The following is a 13,127-nucleotide window of genomic DNA, read 5'->3' on the forward strand; positions in this document are numbered from 1 at the left end:
CGCCTAGCAGACGACAGTAGGGCCCGCTGAAAGTGCGACGCCATTGGTCGAAGGGGGACACGTGACCTGTTCTCCGGCAAGGGCGGCAGAGTTTGACGACGCGGCTGCTGTTCGGTTGCAGCACTGCACCCCCTTCCCTTTCTCTTTCTCTCACCCATCTTCGCGCCCTCACCCCTACAGGCATCGGACGGCGTTAGGGCCCCCAGTCTTCCTATTTTACTCGGCGTCGTGTTTTATTGCCCTTTCTCATTCCAGCGCCAGCGCGCCCCGCGTGCAACTTGGCTTGACAGTAACGAACTTTAACCCTGACTGGTCGAACGAAAAAAGACCCCGCGCTACGAGTCGTAAACCAGTGGTTTCCTCCTCCCCGGTTCGGCTTTCAGCCTTTCTCGCTCGGTTAAGGTCCGACGGGAGGCTGCCATTGGCCGCGTTCGGGCGATAGCAACGGCGCGAACCAATCGTAGGAGGAGGCGATAAGGACGCCAGCGGTCAAAAGGAAAGAAAACGTAGCGAAATATACGGTCCAATTTAGGTATCGTCAACCTCGGAATGCACGGAAGAAAGTGACGGCACGGAAGCCTATCTAGGAAATTTACAATTTTGATCTGTCAAGATTTTTTTTTTTTTTTCAATGCCAGTAGGAAAGGGGGCGGGGGAGGATTCGTGAAGCATTCGCTGAAGGCAGGCGCTAAATTATCGCGCGCTACATGCCCGTCGTCTCGCTGTCACAGGCGGTCAAACCTTTAGAGCCTGTTTTATTATTTTTTTTTCCTTTTCCTCCAAGCAGCGCTTGACTCATGCTGCGCTAGCTGTTTCAATACGCAGCTCGCGAGAAGCAAACGACGTTTCGCGGACAGAAAAAAGAATAAAAAAAGCTAAACGAGAATCACGGCGCAATTATCCCTCGGTTGTCGCGAGCCCCCTTAAGAGTCTGGCACACATTCGTTACTCTCGAGAGAAGCATATTAAGAAACAAAGGCTCCTTTCAGAGACCAGGCGCCAACTGAATGCAAGCCGAACGGGAAACCCCGCACGAAGTCAAAGTCGCAGGTGACTGCCGGCGGCTATAAGAAAAAAAAAAGTTCGCTTTCATTAGCGAGGGCAAAAGCCTGGAGAAGGAGCACTGTTTCCGTGCCCGCACTTATCCTTAATTTTATTCCTTCTCATTCTTCATTGCCTAATGTGCCGTAATATCTCTCCCCCTCTCGGCGCTATCCGTGTCAGCAGGTGTATTATTCATCAGAAACCCGTACCCGGGCATCCGTTCCACCGCACTAACTTCAGGGGCAGCGCGGTTCTGGAAACTTTCCAACCTATGGGGCCTCGATATAGGTATAACCCCCCGGCTGCCAGCCCGTTGCATGTATAGTAGCATGCCCATCGTACCGCGCGCACAGTTAGGCGCCTCCAGGCAGAAAGTGAGAGTGGGCGACCTAAAGCATTACAAATAAAGAAAGTAAAAAAAAAAGACCATCGAGGCACCGCGTTTAAACTTGCCGCGGAGGCCACCACACCGAGGATAACTTCCTTCCTTCTCCGGAGGCGCTATTTTTGGGTGACCCGCGATTTCGCGCGCCGCTGTAATCTCTCTCGCGGGCGGCGAGGTTACCGTAAACGTTATACTGCCTTTGCTGGCCGCTGAGGCACCCGGTAGCAATTACTATCCGCAGCGTCGGGATTACGCGCGCGCGATGAAATCACGAGGAAAGAACGGCGAATGAAAGAGGCTGGCAACTGACGGGGGCGCGGTGCCAGCGTATGCGCTGAGACCAGGGTAACCAGACTGAGAAGAGTGAGCACAAAATGTGACAACACACTAATAGCCCTTTCGGCTTTGCCACGTGCTTCAGGGTCGGTTTAGTTCCTTTAGATAGCGCGTTTTCTTCTTATCATAGGCCTTGTTCGGAAGTCCCATTCCATTTTGTTCTTACTACGTAACGAGAGGAGCCCGAGGACTGCAATGTGTCCGTACACACACCTAAATCAATGTTGGCGCGAAGGTGATCATGGGCAGGAAAGGTCAATCAGTAACTACGGCGGAAGAGAACTTCGCGCTGGGCAGGCAAACGTTTCTTTGCTAAAGCGCATGCGGCTCACGGGATTCTGACAAAACGTTCCTGCAGCATAAAACGACTAGCTGATTTATCGACTGGCCGACTGAGTGAGTGATATTAAAGAGGGCACACCCAAGACAAAAAAAAAAAAAAGAAAGTGCGAATTACAGACCATGTGAATAACAAATTAAAGCCACCGTTTTAAGCACTCCAATGTGAGGACAGTGCACACAACTGCTCTTACCACGAAACTTGGGGCGTATTTTATGACCGTTACCTTTCGGACTAACTGTTTTGCCGCTCTACCACTGATGGTTGTGGCTTGTGACGTCACGGCTGACAGCTGAACAAGCTATGTCGTTCATTCGCCGGCTCGAAGATCGGGCTTAAACTCGAGCGAAACTCCCTTATATAAATCCCGTAAGGTATGCAACTCCAGCGCGTAACAGAAATTTCGTTGCGTGTTAAAAGAAGCCCGGAGGTGGTCGAAGTTAATCAGAAGCAGTACATTGCAGCGCTCAGCGCTGCTTTGGTGGCGCGTAAAAATCCGATCTATCTAACGACGCCTTGCCCACACAGCTGTACAGCGAGGCTGTGAGTCATCTTCCACATCTTGCACACAAGGCAAGTGAGGAAGGCGTATAATGACCTTTAATTTACGCGCGAATGAGCTCACGCGTAGGCAGTTGCGTTGGCGAGCAACCACTGTGCCCGCCGCCGGCAGAGCGCTCGTGTCCCCGCGGCCCAGACGTCGGCGCCGACTCGCCGATCCGACGGTGGCTGTGCGCTTGTGACTCAGCCCCGAGCTGTTCTCTCCAGGCTACACAAAGGTCTTTTCCCGCGAAAGGGGGGGGGGGGGGGGGGGGGGACGAACAAATAGATGTCTACCCGCACAAGACACGTACCCGCTTGAATGGGGAACAGAAATAACAATAAAAAAATAATACTGAGAACACACAAGCGTTGTGCATACGGCCGATTGGAAGGAAAGAAAAGAAACAACAATAAAGCGGACCGAAGCGAAGCGCGATGCAGAAACAATATATGTATACGGGCGAGCGGACGCAGGCTCGCGACGGCTGTAGCACCTGTGCGACGAGAACTCCCCCCTTGTTTTACAAAAACCGGCGCCCGTCAAAGGGTTCGCGCGAAAGTGACGACGACGACAAAGACGCGAAACGAGAAAAATTAATGAAAGATGAGCGGCTGCTACGACGATGCTCTTTGTCTTCATTATTCCTGAAATTTGGCATACGCGTGCGCTAAAAAGCAGACATCCACCCTTGTCGTGCGCGCCCGTCCGTATCCCCTTACTATAAACGTCAGCTGGAAGTCAGCGCTCGTGTGTCAACTTGTCTTTGTGTGTCATTCTTTTTCTGAGTTGCGCAGCAATTCTTCGTCGTATCCCTTTGTTGGGGAGACCTTACTTCACGCTCAAGCAAGCTATAACAGGGACTCGCCTCCGCGTAAAGGCATACTAAACTTTCCGGCAGGCACATCGATGTCACTGTCATTCGACGGGGTGCCTCTCTCCAGGTGCCGTCTAAGTAAAGGAATACGCTCGACCAGCGAAGACTCGAGAACAAAAGAAAAAAGACGATCGAAGGGGAAAACTCAGAAGCGGAGGGGTTGCTCTCAGGGGAGTATTCACGAAAGAGAAGTCCGTAAAAATACGGGCCATTCGTTGTTCCGGGCTAGCTTGAAAGCAAGACAAGTGAAGAGACAAAGAAAGGGACGGAGGGAGGGTGCGCTCGCCATAGCTGCGCGCACAACGGCCGTTCGTTCCGGAGCAACGGTTCGCCGAAAACCGCTGCCGCGAAATGATGCTCGCAGTAGAGAGCGGAGAGCCACCGGGATTCCCGGAACGCGCTCACGCCACCACAAGGCATGGCTTTAGAGGAGCGCGGAGAGAGAGTGGAATGGGGGGGGGGGGGGGGGACAACATCACGCACTGCTCCTCCGCTACGCTGCACAGCAACAGGACAACAGGCGCTTGGAAGCAGGGGGAGTGTCCTCTCTCTCTCTCTACTCCACTGGGACGGCATGCGAGAGGAGGAGGAGGGAAAAGACAAAGGGACACACCCCGGCCTGCACTATGCCGGATGAGACTGTCGCACGCCCTCTCTCGGGCTGATCCAACTCGATCTTCCCTCCCTCCTATTTCCACACGATGGTCGGTGAGGACGACGAAGAGAAGGCGTCGAAGCGACACGACGGCGCCAGCACACGCGCGGCGCTTCGAGAGCATCGACGCGTAGCTTCGACGTCCTAAAAGCGCGATCTCCCCTGGCGACACGTCGTGAGACTTCCCCAAGTGTGTAGTAGTGCCGAGCTTGACGTGACGCTAGAGGCCGTAGCAACAACGACGCCAGTGCGAAGCGGAAGCAAAAAAAAAAAAGTGAATCCCTTTCCCCGGGAACAGTAAACTTTAAAAAAAAAAAACTTTAAAAGCAGCGGAAACAAAAAGAAAATAAAAAAGAAACAAATGCGAGAGAAGAAAAAAAAGCTCTCTGAGCTCGGGAGTAGAGAAAAGCTGACAGAACCACAAGCACGATCAGTCACCAACCGGCAGCTGCAACAATAGTTGGAAGCTTTTCTGCCTCGTCGATCATCCCACGAAAAGCTGTGAACGACAGGAGCCTACTGACTATACTGGTAATATGTACCTGGATGTGACCTTGATAAATGGTTCGGAAACGGACGCGCAGGGCCGGGGCCACGATTGCCAGAATGGCGCAACTTGCGTCTCCGCAGACATCGAGACACGCAGCTCGTCCGCCAGACGCGACGGGAATGCAGTTCGGCGACTAATTAGAGTGAGGTCCTGGTGAACAGGAATGACATTCACGGCTGAGACGTACAACAAACGTCGTCCAGCGAAGGCAATACATATTTACCCATAGTTAATAATCATTTTTAAGCACGCCTCGCCGCGACGCTTTTGCCTTACTCATAGCGCCGCTGTGCACACGTCAGGCAGACAAGGGGGAAGTGCCGATCACGCGTGGCAGCCCTGGACAGGTGTACGACGTGTTATCGCGGGAATTACGCCACACATGTTACGTGAATCGAAGAAAAAAAAGAAAGCTTGACAACCCGTGAATGCCCTGTTTTCAAACCTGCCTTCCCGCCTTCAAAGAAAAAAGAGGCGGGGGTGCAAAAACGTTGCAGTGAAGCTGGCCTAATAATTATAAAGGAGGTTCAGTGCAACCAGACAACAAAATTCAACCCAAACAAAAGCTATAAGACAAAGCAACGCACGAATGTTCTAATCGCAGTTAATTTTGTACGAAGGCAAAGCGCAAGAAAAAAAAAAACGCGAGGGCGTTCATCGGTCGTTCGTTAAGCCCGCAGTTCACGCAAACCAGCGCACTTACCACGCTTCGGGCGGCATCGCAGTAAAGACAGTGGAGCCAATGCCAATGCAGCTAAGTCCAGTGCTCCTAAGGCGGGGGAGGAGAGGTGGGGGGGGGGGGGGGGGAGAAGAACGAGAAAGGAAGGGGGGTTTCCAACCGGCGCAACAAGGCGCGATGACCACCGGGCGAATGAGAACCGCGATCCAGAACGCGTTGTCGCCGCCGTCGCCGTCGTCTGGCCGTTTATAACAATAGGGGACAGACCTCGCCACGCGTGAGCGATGACAGCGGAGCAGGACAACGACTGCAATCGGCACGCCAGAACGCCGCTAGAAGCCCGGGATCACGTCGCCCACCGGTAATACCGTTCGGACGTGAATATGCTATGTACGCTCTAGACAGAAGGAGCAACTTTAAGAAAAGGGAGTGCACTAGGGGACAACTTTACTCCCTTTTTACACCCACACAGGCGTATTCATGTACCGTACTCGTGCCGTGTGTGGAAATACAGTGATAGCTTCGCCACCGCGGCTATATGCAAAGCGAACTAGAAGCAGCCACTGTAAATCAGACCTGTCCGAACTGCGAGACTGCAGCGAGAACTGCTTTTACATTCCTTTGCTTTCTGTCGAGAAGTCATCGGCCGTCCAGCAAGGGCAGTCCTGTCCGCGTACAGACGGCCTCGGTACATATATTTTCTTTACTGAGACGCGAGGATACGGCGCGGACACTCGGGGCCCAACCGCATAAACCCGTCTCCCTTTCATTGAGACATAAGGACCTCGCAGACTTAGAGGGGGATACCTTCTCGTTATTTCGGCCTCGCGACAGCTCAGTGAGGACTATACATGTGTGGACACATACACGGCCGGAGCAGTCTTCAGCGAACGGCGGGACGTATGCAGGTTTAGATATCAGAGAACGGCCTGGTGACGTATACGCTCGGCGTCAACCACACGTATACCACTCGGAAAGCAGGGACCTTCCAAAACATATAAATATATAGCACAGCATGGCGTACGAAACTGAAACGCCACGTGTCGAGGTAACCAGGATCTCAACCTCGAAATACACAAAGATTGCAGCGGATCGAATAAAATTCGTACCGAAGCGGCACTATGGCGCACGAGAGATCCCGATTAGGGGACGGTGCTATACATATATAAACTGTGCGAAAATTACCTAGTTTGGTGCATGTAGTATGTGTGCGGCGTGGTCGAATTTCATGGAGAAGCGAAATGGATCCGGGCATGTTACCCAAGAAGCTTTATACCCTGAACCGTCAAACGCTGTGACTTTTAAAGTAAAGCAGCGAGTTAGAACCAAGAACAAAGAGCAAAGCGGTTCGAAAATAGAAAAAAAACCCTCATGTTCATAGATAAAAAAGACGGCGGAAGGGCGGTTGCTCTAGCCATGTCGCGCACAGGTGGAAGCTAATCGCTCCGAGCAACTTGCCCAACAATGGGAATTTCGCAGAGACACTGGGCGGACTACAATGGTCGTGCGACTTGAACAAGCTGTTGCTGAACAACAGCCAGGCTTGCGCTGGGACCGCCGATATGTATCCCAGTTGCGACAAACGCAATGACTATTCGTACAGTGGAGCAATTGACCTTCAACCCCCCCCCCCCCCCCCCCTCCCCCCCCACTACGTTCGCACAACTAGCTCTCCGAATTGCAAATGAGGAGCCCGGCAACGATATCCGAAACGCGATAGCTATAAAAGGTTTTGAGGGAGCACTCGTCATTGAAATTCGCAGGAAGAAAAGAAAAGGAAAAGAAAAACATGCAGGTAGTTAAGATGGTAGCAACGGGCCGTGCGCACGAAACGTTTTCTAAAAAAAAAAAAAAGAATAAAGAAACCCAGTCCTCGATAACGTGAGGAAAGCCTGTAGTTACCATAGTAAAATATGTCACGCTGCACAGTAGTGAGCGCATCCCATTTCGGCCAACTCCATTAGTTATCCCAGGACGGAAGTCGTAAAAATAATTCCCCATTTAACGAGGCTGACCTCTTGGCTGGGCAGCACACCAGCTCGAACAAAGTGTGCACCTGATGTCTGTCGGATTGCGCTTTTTTCCTCTCCGTGGCTATACATGGGGTATACCACGCGCCCATTTAACAATAAGGTTAAATACGCGCGTTTTTGTGTCGAAGAAGACAAACTCTCCAAAACGACTTGTTTTGTTCCGAACTTGTATTTATTTTCGAACAAGCTCCGCAAAACAAACAGGATGTTGTACAAAAACACCTGAAAGAGTAAAGGCGAACAACACACAACAGCGCTGGAGTGGAGCCAAACAGGAGAGGGAGGACAGAGATGGAAAACGACGCCCGTTGTTCGCTGCACAATACGATGCGGGGCACTACAAAGGACGGAGAGCGCGGGTGACGTTGGAACAGAGGGAAATGAGTCAGCAAGAATGCCACGGAAAGCGACTTCACCAAGCGACGGGCCTTTTCACACGACGCGCCCGCGGCCAAATATGTTGAGAGAGACCAGCCTATGGCCCTCTCCGTCAACGCTATTCCAATGAGGGACACAGCCAAATACGGAGGGAATTGAGTCGTGCAGGCCGGTGTAGCGGTTTCAAAGCACGAAGTCCAGGAAGGCATCCAAAGGACGCATACAATACTATACAGCACGGAGCATGGACGGCTCGACGCAGTTGATTTGTACGCAGTCAAGTTGCGTAAGCTTCGGCCCCTTACTTATACACAACTCCAACGTGAAAGAGCATGCTTTGATTAAGGACAATCATAACACCGAAGGAACTCTAAACACAGTTATCAGATCGCTTTCATTTCTGTCCGATGGAATACGGAAGACAGAACAGTGAAAAAAGTTTACGGCCGTTGAGGTCGGCTGGAACAGATATCCGGCAGCTCATCGTAAGCGTCTTAGTGGACGCCGCAACTCTTCGTAACATATTTTTGCCGGCGCACCGCGTCAGCGCCGGGTTAAGGTTAGACAGTTAAACCAACCACAGCGCACTCAGCCACATAACAAGCAACCTGAACTACCCCTACGCCTCCAGAACGACTACTGCAAGGGCCGTTCGGGGCGAAAGAGAAAAAAAAGTAAAAACGTGACAGCTCGAAACCGGCAGTTATAGAGAAGGCGAACCACGGAACTCGTTGCCGAGAACTGCCCGTGGAAGGTAAAGAAACTGCACCGGGCGCGAAGATTTACCGCCCAAAAGCTAAGAAATCAAAGAAAGAACGCAGCGCGCGGTCAAGCGCAGACAATAACAAGAGATGATTTACTCCCTCCTTCCAACTTGGCATCCAGTCACCGCGGAGAACACAGAGATACGAGCACAGGTCGGACGCTGGTCTGCGCAGTTTTTTCTTTCCATCCTGCGTCCTCCCCACTTACCTCCCCCTTCATTGATTCCCTGCTCCCCTGGAAATAAATCAGCTGCCAATATATATATATATATATATATATATATATATATATATATATATATATATATATATATATATATATATATATATATATATATATATATATATATATAGTGAACGGTAGCACGCACGCTGTCTCTACGCACTCCACCCACGCTCAGTTCCAACTCGGGGCTTCGTGCACTTTCTGTGAAGCTTATCTTTGACGTGAAGTTTTGCACGGCGTAGTGCTACAGCCAAACGGTTACAGAGAGATAACGAATGGAGGATTGTAGCCGAGGACTATGTAGTTGCCCCCGCGGCGTCAGAACGCATTCTCTCTCTCAACGTGTTGTGCAAGATTGCGAAAACTGGAAGGCGTGCACACGCACCACGCACAGCGCGCTAGAAAGGCCTGCATTACAAGCGAGTTTCGTTCCCGACCTGCGGCTCAAAAAACAACAAAAACACGGGACGTTGTATGCTCGCAAAGGAGGAATCCTGCAGGCGGCAGCGCACCGCGTCCGAAAAATGGATTAGCGGGATTGCGCGGGGGAAAATACGCGATGTCTCCAACAAAAGGGATCGAGGCAGCGAGCGCGCTCGGGGGAAAATTTGGGACCAAGTGTACACAGCTCGGGAAAAAGTAAAGAAGAAAAAAAGCGTGGGGGGGGGGGGATATAACAAAGCACGCACCCTCACAATGGACGAAACAGGCGCTATAACTCCGGCCAGATGAATGAGATATGGGCTTCGCGCTAATGACATACGAACTAACTCGGCGGGATTTGAGGGGCGGCAAGATTTCTTTTTTTTTTCTTTGCGTCTTTCCGGCCTCACAAGAGAGAGGCTGCACACAGAAGATGGGAGTTCGCAGCACGTCGCCAGTAGAAGCAGCAGCAACAGCGAAATGGAAAAAAAGTTCCAGTCCTTGCGCAAGATCGTCATTTCGGCCTCAACAAGTTTCACAACTTCCGTCTCATTGTTCTTCGTTATCTCTGGGGCAAGTTGGGTGACAGAAACTGAGGTTATACGTGTATGCGATTAGGCAAGGTGTTCGTTAATAATAAAGCAGGGCCGACGCACGCTGGTTGAGCGGTTATTATCCGATATACTAATTCGGGAGCATTTACATCTCGTCAGGAATAAACCGCGCACTATCTTTCATTAAAGGCGCCTTATATTAACGTACTTTTCTTTTCCCACTAGACTTGCTCTCTCTTCGGGATTGCTAAACACATAAAGTCGAACAATGGCAAAAAAAAAAAAAACGCGTCAATCACTAAACAAGAGAAAAACTGAACCACGTGTCAGATGCAGATAAATGAGCCTCTCCAGGAAAACCTAAAAGCAAAAGCAGATAACTGAACTTCTCGGAACTGCCCGGGCAGACCTTCCTTCCCGCGCGACATTTAAAACTCTCGCTTTCAAGTCACTTTCTTTTATTCCAGTTTTTTTTTATCACTATTATTTCCGCGCCGGCAGTAAAAGCTGCTGTCTTTTTGTCACTTTGACGGGCAACGTTTTTGTCCAAGCGGGTTTTTATTTGACAAAGAAAAGAGAGAGAGAAAAAACAGTGGTACAGCTCTGGTTAAACCTGGAGGATTGCGAAAGCAACGAGGAGAGAGAGAGAGAGAGGCGATGGCGGCGGCGGCGTGCCAGCTGTGCGCCGTGTGACGTCACCGCTCCTCGCGCATGCGCAGTATGGCCTTGCCTCAGCTCCGCGAAATGGCTCAGCGACTCGCGAAGTGTTGCTTTCGCAACAAAAAAGGGACGTAACAATCGCTAGAGTCTCTCCAGCCAGTTTAGCTACATAATACCTTAGCTGGATATATAAGGGAGCACACAGGTTGCGCCAAGCTCGCTATCGAGGAGTACGTTCTAGCGTGAGCGGCTAGCAGCTCTGCGCGACTCCGTGCGTTCCGGGGCGTGGAAGGATTAGTCAGCGCGCAGAAGCAGCCGTTGCGACACACACCCAGCAGCAGGAGCAGCGACGAAACACAGGAACAAAGAAAGGGTTGCAGAAGCGACAGCAGCCGCGTTTCGGGAGGGTTTTCCTCGAAGGTCGGCCGCGCCCGTGACGCATTGCTGCGCTTGGGCAAATATATGAGCACGCCGCTGTATACACGCGGCCGCAAGCACCAATGCGTGACAGGCGTAATCAATAAAAACAATTGCCGAAGCGCGCCTACAGCCCCGCTTTGCTAAATATGCGTCGCATAGTAGGAAATGCCTTTCACTGAAAAAGTCCCGAGTGAAGGCAGTGGGGACATCGCTCCGTTTTCTGATACCGGCTGCCGATACTCAAGAGTACTGAGAGACCTTTCCTCTCAGGCTGCGTTGATGTTCCGCGCTCGACGTCCACCAGACTGCTATTCAATGCTCGTTTGTTTATATATATATATATATATATATATATATATATATATATATATATATATATATATATATATATATATATATATATATATATATAATGTGTGTGTGTGAGAGAGAGAGAACGAACAGGCGGGCTCCATAAATGTTACGAGCATATAGTATAAAAACAAACGCGCCGAAATGGAAAAAAAAAAGAGTCGAGAAACAAGACGCCTTCCTCGCGATCGAGACAGCAGAACTACATTCGCGGCGCGCCCTGTAGCTCCGCCGAAGTTATCCCGAGAGGGAGTTCAAAAGAAATGGCCTACTGCTCGCTCTTCCTTCAGGAGGAAGATGTAAGCGCATGGCTATAAAATCGCCCTGAACGGTGATCGCTCACGCCTACTCTTTTTTCTTTTTGATTTTCTCGAGCTCCTCTTATTCTTCCGCCTGAGTGCGCTCCGCGTAAAACTGACCCGCCTGTATAGCCTCAGAACCTATCCGCGGCGGGCGGCGACTCAGGGACATGTACAAATCGACGATGAATTCTGTAATCCGCTGCCGGGGGGAAGAGGGGGGGGGGGGGGGGGGGTCAATTGTCACCGCCTCGACGAAGAAGCGATCACCTCACTCTTTACTGTAGAGCAATAAAATGGGAGTGGTTGCCGGGGCGATCCGTAAATGGTCAGCGGAAAACACAGCGCGAAACTAAGAAAGAGAACAAAAGTCAAAGAATAAAACCGAGCCGAAGCTATAGATCACTGCGGAAGCTGACAATGGCCGAATGGAAGAAAATACGAGCAATCGCACCCAGGAGCAAGCAGAGCCCCCGCAAGAGCGAAAACGTCAGTAGTCGATCGAGTATGTAGACCTACGCCGGACGAGACAAGCCTCGCGCGAATCCGATCAAGGTCGACACACACATCTGGAGTGCAGAGGGCATGTTTCTTGCATGAGCGGAGAAACCGTTTCGCGAGCGATTGCGACGCGCGCCCGATGATTCAGTGCATCTGCTGAGGCGAGGGATCGTACAGGGTGTTTCAGCTAAGACTTTACGCAATTTTTAAAAACAGGCTTTTTCGAGTTAGAAGAGCGCTTTTTCCGTCTTAGCATCGCCAGTGGTGTAGTACATCAGAATAGAGTTAGGACGTGCTAACTGGCAAGCTGGTCAACTAATATTGAACAGCTACCTTTTTAACTGTTACCGCTAAGCTCCTGATTTATTCAGAGGCGAGTATTCCACCGTAAGCAATATCCATATCAGTTTCTAGAATTTCGAAAACGAAGTTAACCTCGACGCTGTGGACCAACAAATTTTGGATATTTCAACGAGTTATATACATGCCCTGGAGAGGTTGCCTTTCCTGCAAGCTTCTCGAAAGCGCACGTATTTAGGGCGCGATGTAGCCAAACTTTGCCGGGGCAGAAACCCGAAGGTAACCGCGTTTTTTATATGGATATTAACTACGGTGGGCTACACGCCTCTCAATAATTAAGGAGCCTAACAGTAATATTTAAAAAGGTAACTGTTCAATATTAGTTAACCAGAATTATATATATATATATATATATATATATATATATATATATATATATATTCGAACCTCAGCATAACGAAACGGATTATAATGAAATAACGGATATAACGAAAGAATGACAACCCCCTCGGAGGATCGGTCAACACGGGCTATAAGAAAGCTACGGCCATAACGAAGTAATCGCCAAGCCCCTTCAACTTCGTTACAACGAGGTTCAACTGATTATATATATTGTTGTAGCAAAGAAAGCTGGGAACAACAGCAGGCAGCAACAGCATGCGCCGACATCCATCACGCCTCTCGCGCGGATTCCTTTTCTCTGCGTCGAGTTGCACGTTTGCCCAAGCAGCGCAAATCCTTGCAGGCAAGCAGGCATCCCCGCACAGTATGCAACGAGAACAAGCCGAATCAAACGAGCCGTGTCGGAAGC

General features: G+C 50.5%; 1 protein-coding gene across 2 annotated transcripts in view; it reads right to left on the minus strand.

Annotated features, from left to right (window-relative positions):
• LOC149343121 (growth factor receptor-bound protein 14-like) overlaps nt 1–13,127 on the minus strand; it is a 200,689-nt gene that overhangs the window by 26,867 nt on the left and 160,695 nt on the right. The window lies entirely within an intron of this gene.

This window comes from Amblyomma mixtum, chromosome 5 (assembly GCF_055824585.1).
Source record: "Amblyomma mixtum isolate Tamu chromosome 5, ASM5582458v1, whole genome shotgun sequence".
In the NCBI taxonomy this organism is placed as follows: domain Eukaryota; kingdom Metazoa; phylum Arthropoda; class Arachnida; order Ixodida; family Ixodidae; genus Amblyomma; species Amblyomma mixtum.